Source organism: Musca autumnalis, unplaced genomic scaffold (genome assembly GCF_047663935.1).
Source record: "Musca autumnalis isolate F117 unplaced genomic scaffold, ASM4766393v1 scaffold_1, whole genome shotgun sequence".
In the NCBI taxonomy this organism is placed as follows: Eukaryota; Metazoa; Arthropoda; class Insecta; order Diptera; family Muscidae; genus Musca; species Musca autumnalis.
The window spans coordinates 183210159-183223838 of record NW_027411644.1 but is presented as its reverse complement, the minus strand read 5'-3'; the positions used below and the strand labels follow the sequence as shown (position 1 = coordinate 183223838).

General features: G+C 36.3%; 1 protein-coding gene across 2 annotated transcripts in view; it reads left to right on the top strand.

Annotated features, from left to right (window-relative positions):
- ppk24 (pickpocket 24) overlaps positions 1-13680 on the top strand; it is a 396134-nt gene that overhangs the window by 187577 nt on the left and 194877 nt on the right. The window lies entirely within an intron of this gene.

The window sequence follows — 13680 nt, the reverse complement described above, 5'->3', positions numbered from 1 at the left end:
TTGTAGTACTAAGCTCCTTCTACCGACAACTCTCTGCAATAATGTTTTACACCTCCAACGAAGACTATATAAGAAAGTTTCTTCTTTGCAGTCGCTGATGGTATGTTGCTATGTTTAGCATCAGCCACCCCGCCGATTCTTGAATTTCCAATCTTGAAGTTGACTGCATTGGAGATGTAGTTCGCCCTGCCCTTTGTATTTGCCCAGTGAGAGATCTCCAATTCCCACCACAAGAAGAGTGTCATCCACTTTCTCCTCCCTGTGAAAGGCTTCCCATCGCTTCACTTCCCAAGTCTCGTTCTATTTGCCAAACAACTCGAGCATGTGTTCCGACTCGAGTTAGGAGTCATACCCTTTGATGTATACCGCCACTTTGGTCTGGAGAGCTATTTCGTTATTCCTCATCAGCTTAAATTTTCCTCCTTGTCAAGGAGATGCTACTGTTGCTGATTAACACCCCGAGAGCGGCAGAATTTGTCTGAACATCCAAGTGGTACATAACGAGGTCCCCCTTAATCTCACTGCTAATTATGCTATTGCTCCACACCCTTGAAAGATGTGATCTTATAATTTGTCGTTGACAAATTTCTCTGTGATTTCTTGGCAATCCCCATGGAGCGTTCAAGATGCTCTTCTGGTATCGATCACCGGATACCAAAACTCACCCCTGTAGTGCCTTTTGACTACCTTAGCGTAAGTTAGTAGTGGCTCCTTTCAGTCTCCATAACCCTCTTCTTCTTTTGGAAGGTTTGGGATTTCCTTTCGGGTCCCCATTCATTTCAGATATTCAGTGGTCAAGCTCACCCTCCCCTTGTTCGATTTCACTTGTCGCCCTTTGGCAATGGATACCGGGGCAGTCTCCGCCGCTTGGGTCTTAACGAAGTTTACTCGGAACATTTGAAGGTGGGAGGCTAGTTTTCTTCTTCGATAGTTAAGTCGTGTTCTGTACATCAGGAGATATAATACTCTTCGCCGCTTCCGTGTAAGTGGATGGAGTGATTTTGACCTTTTTAAGGACGTTCAGTTGTTTTTAGGATAGCACCAGAAGTGGAGGTGGGGGATTAGCTTTCCTATCGCACCAGTCTGTTTAATACAGACCTAGTTAGCTTGAGCCTGGCTCAAATGACCCCAATATGGAATGTATAAGGGTAGGTGTCATGTATGGAACTGCCGAAGTAGAGTTGCTCAATGTATAAATCCCGGCTAAAAACAACATTACCCCGCTTTTGGAAGATTATAACCGACTGGTCTTAGGGTGCTGAAATGCACATCATGAGTTGTGGCATCTTGACCTCGGAGATTACCAGAGGGGTATAGTGCTGGCTGGGAGACTTCTCTCATATCAATGAGTGCGAATACGAATTGTTCCACAAACATCCCTGAAGGGACAAGGGAGACTTCTCTCATATCAATGAGTGCACCCCGATTCATATTAGCTCAATGATATGGGACCTACTGTTTATCGCCGAGTCCGAACGGTGTGTCTTAAGACACCACTTTATAGAGAAGTTTTACATGGCTGAAATACTCAGGAAATGTCGCCAACATTACTGAGTGGTATTTTGCCACCGTTGAAAAATGTTTGATTTTGCCTGGCCGGGGAATCGAACCCCAGACCTTCTGCATGCAAGGCGGGCGTGCATACCATTGCACCACGGTGACACCCAATTCATATTTAGCTCAATGTTATGGGACCTACTGTTTATCGACGAGTACGAACGGCGTGTCTTAAGACACCACTTGTGGAGAAGTTTTTCAAGGCTGATGTACTCAGGAAATGTCGCCAACATTACTGAGGGGTATTTTGCCACCGTAAAAAAATGTTTGATGTTGCCTGGCCGGGGAATCGAACCCCCGACCTTCTGCGTGCAAGGTGGGCGTGCATACCCTTGCACCACGGTCTGAGAGAAGTCTCCCTCGTCCCGTATGGGATGTTGTGAAACAATGTTTTTTTATAGTGCTGGCTGAGAAGATAGCTCTACCTTTTTGTATGGTCAGCAAGGATGCCCGTATTAGAATTAGGAGAGAGTGTCACAGCTCGCCAGATAGCCACCCGATTTCATCACCTTTGAACGCCGCACATTCATGGGAAAGCTAATTGTTCTAGTTTCAGAGAGTTCACTAGTCACAGCTTTAAAGATATACGCACCCTTCTGTTATTCTGGTAACTGAAAGGACGTTTCGAGACATCATCACTGCTGAAGCCGCTCGCCATATACCTGCTGGAGGAAAACCCGAAGTGGGACCAAATTTCCCAACAGAGGCGACGGGATTAGCAAATGAGAGTGATGAGCTTCGTCGTGCCAACCCCAGGGTCCCAAGTGTCAGGGATTCAACACTCGAAGTTAGCCGTTTGGTCGGTGTGCATAAGCGGAACATGTGGCTAAATCATCTGAAGAGTTGTTACTTTGGAGCAGGAATAAGTGAAGTGTGGGCAACGGTTGAGTAACTCTCGAACTCGAAAGAAGGAAGATAAGACCTCAGTCTTGTTTGGCAACGTCACGTTGACCGATCAGAATCGAGAATTTTTCGAGCACCCCTATGTGACAGGTCGAATAGATGAGTACTAAGTCGAATAAGATCTCTTCCTGCCGTGGATGAACCACCACAATATATGATGTTGCGAATGCCATCAGGAACGCCAAAATCATCCAAAGCGTTGGGCCCTGAGGAAATATGCATGGTGATGCTGAAACAGCTGGATGTTGAGTTTATCACCACAGTTCTCAAGTGCAACGCGATGGAAAAGTAACGCTAGTAAAACGCCACATTGAGAACTGAAATAGGGTGCCTCTTCAAATCTCCAGTGGACCATCTACATGAGGAAACAAAGTTTCTTCCAGTACAGCAGCATAATGGCTTACTCTTGTTGCAGTACTCGGTCGAATGTTACCGCGACAGCCATCATAATAAACATATTGAGGCTAGAACTTCCACACCCAGGCATGCCAGGACAGATTTTCAGGATCTAGAAACATATCTCCAACTTTATAAAAGAGAATCCCTAGATCAAGAAGCCTATAAAACACGTTTAAATAACATTCACACTGATGCCATATACAACCGTAAGGTGAATGCGGTCCTCGAAAAAAAACCCATCTATCGCCACTGAGAAGAGTCAGGGGCCAAGACAATGCAGAGTATTTTTGGGCTCAACCACGGCCGGGATGGTGTAGCCATCTACATTCCTATAGGGCAAGGATGCAAAACATCTTCCCGGCATGCGGCACGACACACTGCACCTTCTCAACTGCTCTGCCAAACGTACACAACTAACTCCTGTAGATGTGTAGTTACAACCCATTCTTAGAACTGGTAATAGACCCGGAGCCATATTAAACAGAAAAACGTACTTACGAACATACCCTGTGCTTTCCTTTCTCCTACTCTTTTTTCTTTTCGGTTGTGTCGATACTTTGATTAGAAATGATTTAGCCACCTTTCCATCCAAGTGTGACCACTGTGCATTTACGCTCACCAATGCCCTTCCTAAGTATATACTTTCCTCCACTTCACTCCGTTTAGTTCTATAGCAAAAATGAATATTTCATCACCACAGTGTTCGGATGTGTTCAGCGGTTGCGACACTTATGAAAATTGAAAATTCATTACCGACATGAAAATATATGTACCTCCTTGTTTTACAACACTTGATGGTCATGATGATGATTTTATTTTTCCAACATTTGCTCTCTGAGTAGAGTGTGCAAATTTAATTGATAGGCTCGCGGTCAGCTAAACAAAAAATGGACAATAGAAAACCATTATAAACCCCATTTATGAAATAGGTGGGGGAAATACCTTTTAATTGAATGTTGTGCTTACAAATGTGCATACATATTTATATATTTATCATTAATGGTCAACGTAGTTGGGGAAGGAGGGATTTCAACAACATCTCATTTAAATTTCAAATGAGACATAATGAGTTTTTAAAATTTACTTATCAATTATGAATAAATTTAATTAAAAATTCTTTGTTTCCCAAATTTTTTCTATGATATTGTCTCACTTTGTGTATCGTGTTAATTATTTTAAACAAGACTATTAATTATGGATTCTTTGTAAAGTGGCGTATATTTGTCTATGAACGTACATAGGTATACGATACATACATTCGTAAATAGAAATTATGACTTATATAGTAAAATTATATGTGAGTGATTGTTTCACGGATATCTTGAATGTTAGTTCAAAAAGAACAATTAATTATGGACAATTATTATTACAATTATTACAATTATTATAAAAATTTCGACTTTTTACAAAGTTATTTGCTTGGCTTGTTTATAACAAGATTGGATGTATAAATAAACAAGTAAAACGCTCAGTAAAACAAATCATTGATGTACCATGCGGCGTATGAATGTAAATCGCAATACATAGGTGTTACTCATACCACCAATGGGGCCCAAATATAATAATGAATACATTCATGTCATAGTTGAGTGAATGTTATGTAATGTTATAATAACTTAATTAAATGCCTAAAAATTATGTCAAAGAACATACATACATGAAAAGAAACAATAACCACCACTACCACAATATTTTCCTGTATTCGATTTATTTCCTCAACATATTCATTCAAAGTGTTTACCAAAGCATAAGCGAAGAATAAGACAAAACATATTTGACATTTACACTGACACATATTTATTCACATACACCTGAACGTATTGTATTTCTTGTGACATTGGATTTATTTGCTAATATCTATATGATGTTAATAGACATTCTAGACCTTTACTTTAAATACGTCACATAAAATTGTATAATTAAACAGAAATTCAAAATAAGAAATTTACATTCCTGAAAAGTTTTAATGTTTATGATGTAGTTTCAAGCATTTCGAAATGTTAAACAAATAAAAATCAAAATCCTAAACAACAACTTAAAAAGCGGTATGGGGTTATGGCCACTTATTGAGCACGACAAAAGCCATTTTTCATGATTTTTTTAAAAGAAATATACCAAACTTTTTTAGAAGATTTTATTTTTATCTGAAAGGTCACACCTTGAGCAACTTTCGGATTCTTTTTTGTTGAAGAATATTGCTCAGTGTTCTGACAAATGGCCGCCTACAAAACAATATTTTACTAAACAGAATTAAAAAAAATATAAAATAAAAAATGGTGAACTGTCAAAGTCAACATTTTACTTTTCACTAAACAAATTGTCATTTTTTCGAGATAAACAATTACATATGCCAGTAAATTAGTACCAGTTGAGTACATGTTTTATACTCGATTTAAAACACAATTCACTACATATTTTATATTATTTTTATTTTATTTCGTTTTAAAAAGATTGTTTTCAATCATAAACATGATGAATCTGGTATTGCCGTCTTTTCAATACAGTATAATCCCAGAGGGGGAATTATTTGTCAACATATATTTTCATCAACATATACATATATACCGAGATGTATTATTTGTATTTCATAACCTTTTAGAAAATATACATTAAATCTTTGCATTCATAAAAGAAACAAAAATTTACACGGATTAAAAAATAGTCTCGGCAACTTTTTTTCATTTTCGACATATCACTGGCAGCCAGTTCAAAATTTTACTGGCATGAAAAATCTAGTGCCAGCCCAGCAAACACAATGTCGGACGTCCGACGCGTCTGCTCAAAGTCGGAAGTTTTTGCCGACGCGTCCGACCGACTTCGGTCCGAACTCTGTCCGACTAGTCTAACGAACTTTTTCCCGTCCTGTTTCTCCCTCTCTGAAGGGATTTTTTTATTTTCCCTTGTGCTGCTTTGGCTAAATTAAGTGTAAATAAGCAGAGAGAAAAGAATTGTACATGTTTCGCTCACACATTGTAAATGTGTAATTGATGATGTGCCGACGTTGATGCAGTACGAACGAAAAATTGAGAGCTCGCGTTTTATTTTTTGTATCGGAGAACAAATTTGGCTTATGTTTGTTATGCGTGTTGATGCAAGATAGTATTTAAATGTTATTCATTATGAAGTTAATGAAAATAAAGATTTCCTACGCCAAACTTCAACAGTTAGTGTTGTATTTTCAACATCTTTTAATAACACTATGCAACACTAAAAACGCAATCAACTTCTAGTATGCATTTTATGAAAGAACATATTGAGACTACAAAAACCCTAGTAGGGTTTTGTCATGTCAGATCCAGTTCGGATTTTATGGTCTCATCTAAACCGGGCTAAAACTACAGTTTTTTGCATTTATCGGGCCTTTATCTCAGAAACGATTAATAATTTGACCTTGCTCTCTTTGGCAATATTGTAGCCCTAAACTAGTAGAACTTATCTCTTGAACCGACCACATAAGAAAAAGTCCATCTAGGACATCAAAATCGATAAAATATAGAAAATTTTACATAATTGTTGAAATTCTGGTCAGTATCGGCTAAACTATTGGGAGTTGAACGATGTAAGGCATTTTCCAACAATGGGATGTTCTGAAGAGTTGTGTATTACATCCCAGCGAATATTTTTTCAAAAGAAAATATTCTGAAAAAATTACGGGTTTGGAGATATGGTGCGAAATTTATAAAAATTATGGAAATTTTCGATATTTTGTAAAATTTGAAGCAATAAATGTTATTTTTCGGGTTCATTATTTCTCCAAATATTTTATTCTTGTCCTTATCTACAAATTTGCTTCAGAGGTCAGATGAAGATTTGCATTGGTTTCAGAGATATAGGTCCAAATTCCTTTAAAAGGTCAATATTTAACCATGTTTAGATTAAAAAATCTTCAGCTCAAATTGTTTGCACAAAATTACCTTAAAAATGTTGCACAATGTAATAAAAACAAATTCTGGTCGAATGCTGGTAAATAAATCAGAAGTTCATACCATTGTTCATCTGACTTCGGACCAAATTCAGTCCGAAAGTCGGCAAACACTTTCGAATTTCATAAGATTTTACTTCCCAATTCGGACCGATATCTGTCCGAAAGTCGGTAAATAAATCAGAAATTAATACGATATTTCATCAGAGTTCGGACCGAATTCGGTCCGAAAGTCGGCTAAAACATCCGATTTTCGGTCAGAGAACAGTCAACCACGCCATATGGCTTTCGGTCAGAGTTCGGATCGAATTCGATGTTTGTTGATGATGTTTCTTCCGATTTTGGTTTGTTGGGGGTGGAGTCGACAATTCAAAATATGTAATTGGGGTAGTAAAACATTGTGTACGTATTGAATTTTTCGAACTGTCACTGGCATGTGTAAACGCTGGGTTACATACAAATCACAATGCCTTTTCCATTCTAACAATCATATCTCAGCCATTTTATTATACTCCCTAACTTCTGGTCCGAACTTTTTATACCCTCCACCATGACATACGAGTATTCTGAACTAATATGGAACAATTAGTACCAATGCCTTTCTTAACTACTGGGAGCTATAAATGCCATATCGAGTATTCCAATAAAAAAAATCCAAAAAGTTGGTGATGCTACATCAATGATTTTTGGTACATAGGTAAAGAAAAAAATCGTCATTCCAAATATGTTTTTGTAACTAACCTTGCCCGTTGCGCGCAAAAGATATGAACTTTGTATTTTTAATATTTAGAAAAAATTCTAAAAAAATCGGGGCTTCATATATAGTAATCTGCTATATCTTATTACTTTTAACTGAATTTGTAACCTTAGCGATTATGTCAAAATATTCCATAAATGTCTGAACGGATTCGCGAAAAATCAAATTTATTACAAAATTGTATGCATTTGCCAGTATATCTTTGAAATAATAGCACTTATGCTTACAAAAAATATGTAAAAAAATACAACAGCATCAAGACATTGTGAGAAATAAAATGAAGACTATGGCGTGAAGGGCTGAGCTACAATATTCATGTTATTTGCAAAAATGCGAAGAAAATATGAGGAAAAAACAAGGCTAAGGCTGTAGTCGGACGGGGCGGTCATGTGATACCCTACACCACTACTCCTGGGAATTAGCTTTCAGCAAATCAAAATTCCTTTTTGAAACAAATAAACTTATTGTAAGAAATAACTTTTTGGATTCTGCCACCTTATCACATCACGCTTAAATAATAATAATAATCTTTGTATATAAAACTCAATTGTCGTTTGTTGGTAATTGAATCAGTTGAAAACGGCTGGAGCGATTTGGATAATTTTTTGTGGAAATGTTAGTCATAGTCCAGTTTAGGTTTTTATGCAAAGAAAAATTGGCCACGCCCACTTTTATAAATATGTTATATCTACGAAACTACTCAACAGATTTTCCGGAAATTTTCAGGGAACGTAGAGTGATGGCCCCCTGTTGAAATAGGCTACACATTTGGTTGAATTTCGGATCGGGCGGGGTACCTCCCCTATGCCCTATTTTTGTAAAAATGCAATATTTGCAACAATTACAAATGTATCGCTTTGAAAATTAATTTCCGAGTCAATGGCGATTGTGTCTCCGACCTTACGTGCTTATTTGGGGCATTAAGACTGGACAACGCCCACTTTTTTAAATATGTTATATCTACGAAACTATTGAATCGATTTTCCTGAAACTTTCAGCGAAGGTACAGGGTTGGTCCCCGATAAAAATAGGCTACATATTTTTTGACTTTCGGATCGGGCGGGTACATCCCCTATGCCCTATTTTTGTAAAAATGCAATATTTGCAACAAATACGAATGTATCGGTTTCGGAACTTATTTGCGAGTCAATGGCGATTGTGTCTCCAACCTTACGTACTTATTTTGGGACTTAAGATTCGACCATGCTCACTTTCTAATTAGGTTATATCTACAAAACTACTGAAGGGATTTTCAAGGAAATCGCGATTTGTCTAAACTTTTAAATCTTTAAAAATAAAAATCAAATGTCGTTCGTTTGTCATGGCATCAGTTGAGAACGGCTGGACCGATTTCGATATTTTTTTATGCAAAGAAAATGTACGCCCACTTTTTTCAATTTTCAATTTTTATCATTTCTACAAAAAGTACTGAACCCATTTTCCTGAAATTGCCAGGGAATGTACAAGGATGGCCCCGCTTAAAATAGGCTACAAATTCAGTTGAATTTCGGAAGGCGGGGAACTTCCCCTATACCCTACTTTTTTAAAAATGTTATATTTACAATAATTACGAATGTATCTATTTCGGAAGACCTTACCCACTTTTTTAGGATCCAATGACTTGACCACACCCACTTTTTAAAATATGTTACATCTACAAAACTACTGAAACGATTTTCCTGAAAATGTCAGGGAATGTATGGGCATATTTTCTTGAATTTTGAAGGGGGCATATTTGAAAAAACGCCTTACCTTTATGAATAAAAATCAAATGCTGTCATAACCCAACTTAGGTTTTTTGGAAAGAAAAGTTTACCACGCCCCCCGAAAACAGGTTACATATTTTATTGAATACCAGAGGGAGCGGGGTACCTCCCTATGCGATATTTTTAAAAAACGTTATATTCGCAAAAATTATGCATGTATCGGATTAAAAATTTACGGATTAATCTACAATCTAGGTACTTCTTTAGGGCCTATGTCATAACTCCAATACTACTAAAGGGATTTCCCTAAAATTTGCGACAAAAGCTCAATGTTTGCCGTTGTTATGTATATATTATGAATTTCGGAAGAGGTGGGGTACCTTCCCCATGCCTTTCTCTTAAACGCTATTTGTAAGCCAAATAAATGTATGATTATATCGGTTTCAGCATACATTTTGGTAGGGAATGAAGTTGTGTGCACCCTAGGTACATATTTGGAGCCAAAATACCGGACAAGGCCTACTTTTTTTTAATATGTAATATCTTGAAAACTGATGACCACGCCCACTCTTTTCAAAACATTATTTTTCCAAAACTACTGAACCTAATATAAAGAAAATGTTCAGGAATGTCCCGTGGTCCAAAGTGCTATATATTTGTAGACGAATTTCGGAGCCTATTATTTTATAATCGCTATATTTGCTAAACTTATGAGTGCATCGGGTTGCAAATTAGTTTTCGAGACAACGGTGGTTGCGCCCCCGATCAAGAAAAACTATATATTCACAAATTTATTTGAATGGTGAGGTTCAACGGTCCATCAGCCATGATAAGTCTCAATAAGCGGGAGAATTCGATTTAACCACTTTTTAACCTTTAAAATTAGATCGATTTAGGATAAAGACAGGGACATGGACGATAATAAATCCTAAAAAGCATAAATTGGCGAAAAATGCGACAGAGTCCGTAAGAGAAAAGAAAGGTTACAGACAAAAAATCCTTCTCGGTTTGACAATAGACCGAAGAAGTGAGGTAGAAAATAACTATTTTTGAATTTTTAAGCATAAAGTCGATAAAAAGTTGTCATTAAAACTAATTACGACGGGCCAGCAACGCGGACCGGGGCCTGCTAGTAATAATAATAATAATAATAATAATAATAATAATAATAATAATAATAATAATAATAATAATAATAATAATAATAATAAAGTTAAGAGTTTTTATTCGTAATATCGAAATAAAAAAAGCACTCCGTCAACAGACGGAAAATTAATTACACTGTTTTTAAATTTCACAAGTTTATTTAAAATTACAAAAAGGATTTTTAATTTCACAATCAGTATATGAATCACAATTATTTCACAATCAGTATATTAAGTATAAAATTAGAACTAAACACGCACGACTCCCGAACAACACTGACTTTTCCAAATTCTCCTTCTTAGCTTTAAGTCTCCATATCTTGGCAGCGACGCCGTTATTACTTTACCAAATATGTTTCCCACAGGTGAATTATGTTGACAATGCAACTCGTGTTAAAGTTGAGTGCCAGTGGGAACATATCATGTTGCATTTTCGCAATACTCCGTAATTGCTTACTCGGCAACACGTGTAGCAGAAAAGTATCGCAAGACAGTGGCTAATGAAGACTGCAGTGTGTTAACTCCTCCCCCTTTAAAGATCTGCGTCCCGCAGATTCGGATTTGAGGACGAAGTTTGTTGTAGTATTCGCAGGTTGAGTTTAGGGAGGTCGGTCTTTGTTGTCAATTTCCTCCAGATTATGAAAATTAGGCCCATTAATAGGAACAGGGCCAATGATCCAGATGTCATAAACCATGAAGTTTTTTCCTTTAGGTACCCCAATAACTGTATATTTGTTGAATCCATTTCATGGATGAGATTAAGGTTTACTGACAGGCTCTTCTTTGTGATGGTGGTAAGTACAGGTGGGAGAACTTGCACTCCTGAACTGGCTATACTCCAATATAATTTATTATCGATCGTCAAGGATTCATTTTCCATTTGTAAAATGAAGGAGCCATCTAGGTGATGGGACGTTCCGTTAGACCAAATGCTACCATTAAAGTTGTCCAGGAATAATGTGTCTTCTTTGAGTAGGTCTATCCTTGATTCCCCACCAGTTACATAGCGGCAAGCTGTTTGACCACCCTTCAAAAGTCGTGGTAAGCAATCGTCCTCTGGCAACAGATCAAGCATTTCCTTGTTGCAAACCATGGCTGTGCTTAAACGTAGACAATTGTCCTTGATACCATAGGTTTCGTCCTTGTTCATCAGTATGGTTTTATAATTTAGATCCACTTTCTGACCCTTTTTTAAGACTGCTCGTACGATCAGGTGGTTGAATTTGAATTCTTTCCAGGTGAAAGTTGATAACATCCTTGATGCCGGTTGTCTCATTCAGCTTATCGTTTTCGTCCTTTAATCGATTTAATATATTCTCATAACGTTTTAAGTCGATGTTATGAATTAATTTGAAGTGTCCATTGATCATCCAGCCATAGTCATCACGAATAGTTAGAAGAGGAGAGTCCAGATTAAATACGACATATGCTTGTGCGGTTGCACAGAGGCATAACCTAAGAAATAATTATAGTCTAATCGCTTAAGTCTATCGTATCAATTAAAACATAAAAGTGTTCAGAATAGGAAAATGTTACGTTACGTAAATAAATCTTATTTCATAGAAAAATTTAAACACATTAAAGTATGAAAATTATAGCAAATTATTCGAATAATAATGTATTCTAATCCTTCTAATTCTAATCCCTCAATAACAATATTAAATTTTACTGTTGGAACTCCAATATATTCGTAAGGCTACAAATTTAAGAATATAAATTGGTGTAAATTTTTGAAAATGAATCAGAAATTACATTTAGTAATTGTTTGGTATTTGATGTTTCAAATCTAATTATTCAATAGAGTATTTTAATATTGAAATGTAATAAAGAAAAATTAGCCTTTCACAATTTATATTGTAAGAGAAATTATCAAATGTTTCTATTTTAATGTGTTAGTAGTTAGTTAATTGGAGTGAGAGGATTTCGGGAAGGCGGAAAAGTTTCTATTGAATGAAACTATGAGCGGGATATTTGTTAGTAAGGGTTAGTAGGCTTTTTCCTTTTTTTTTTATTTTGACCCTTTGGGTTCCTTTTTGTTTTGTTTTTTTTTTTTTATATTTTTTATATACTTGTGACCCGATGGGTTCCTATTTTTGTTGTTTTTTTTTATATTTTGTATTTGTGACCCAATGGGTTCCTTTTATTTGTAATAATGTATATTTGTGACCCGATGGGTTCCTTTTTTTTATTTTGTACTTGTGACCCGATGGGTTCCTATTTTTGTTGTTTTTTTTTATATTTTGTATTTGTGACCCAATGGGTTCCTTTTATTTGTAATAATGTATATTTGTGACCCGATGGGTTCCTTTTTTTGTTGTTTTTTTTTTTATATTTTGTATTTGTGACCCAATGGGTTCCTTTTATTTGTAATAATGTATATTTGTGACCCGATGGGTTCCTTTTTTTTTTGTTTTTTTTTTTATATTTTGTATTTGTGACCCAATGGGTTCCTTTTATTTGTAATAATGTATATTTGTGACCCGATGGGTTCCTTTTATTTATTTTTTTCCTTTTTGAGGTATGTCACCGTACTTCCAACAAAGCATGACTAAATGCACAATGTCACTACCTATGCCTCTCAACCTTATGCCATTGCTGAGCTGCCAGGGCATTGACATTGTCATTACTTGCAGAGGCTTTTAGTTCACTTTCGGGTGCAGTTCCAATTGTTTGTATAAGAATTTCTTTATCTTTCGATTTTGTTCTTCATAAATTTTTATGTAAAATAATGTGAATTCATAAAATTTTAACATGGAAAGGATTCTAAGGATTTAACTTTCAAGAATTTGATATCGTTTGATATGAGCGTTGCTTAGCATGTTTCTCGAACTTGCCATGGGGAGATCGTAGTATTCCGTTTTAGTCGAGGACAGGCATGCCTTCCCCAACCTACTAAGGTACGATTTATCTCGCTTACAGGCATGCTCTTGTTAAGCTAAGCAACCTCGATCGAAATTTCTGTTAGTTTTTTTTTTTTTTTTTTTTTTTTTTTTAGCTAGAAGAGCTTGGCAGAATTTCGTTTCTAATGTGATTTTTATGAATTCTTCGACCACTTTCGGTTGACACAGTAACCTTATTATCTTTTAAAATCCTTTCTTTTACGTAAAGAGGTTTCTGTTTACCCTTCCTCTGTCTGTAAGCTACATAGACTGTTTGCCCTTTTTTGAATTTTTTTGGGCTTTTGCGGTTAGCATTATGCCGCTCTAGCTGAAGTTTTTGTACTATTTTCAATTCCGTGGAGAGGTCGTTATTGATTTTTTGCTTGAAGTTTAAGAGCTTCTGAATGTTGAT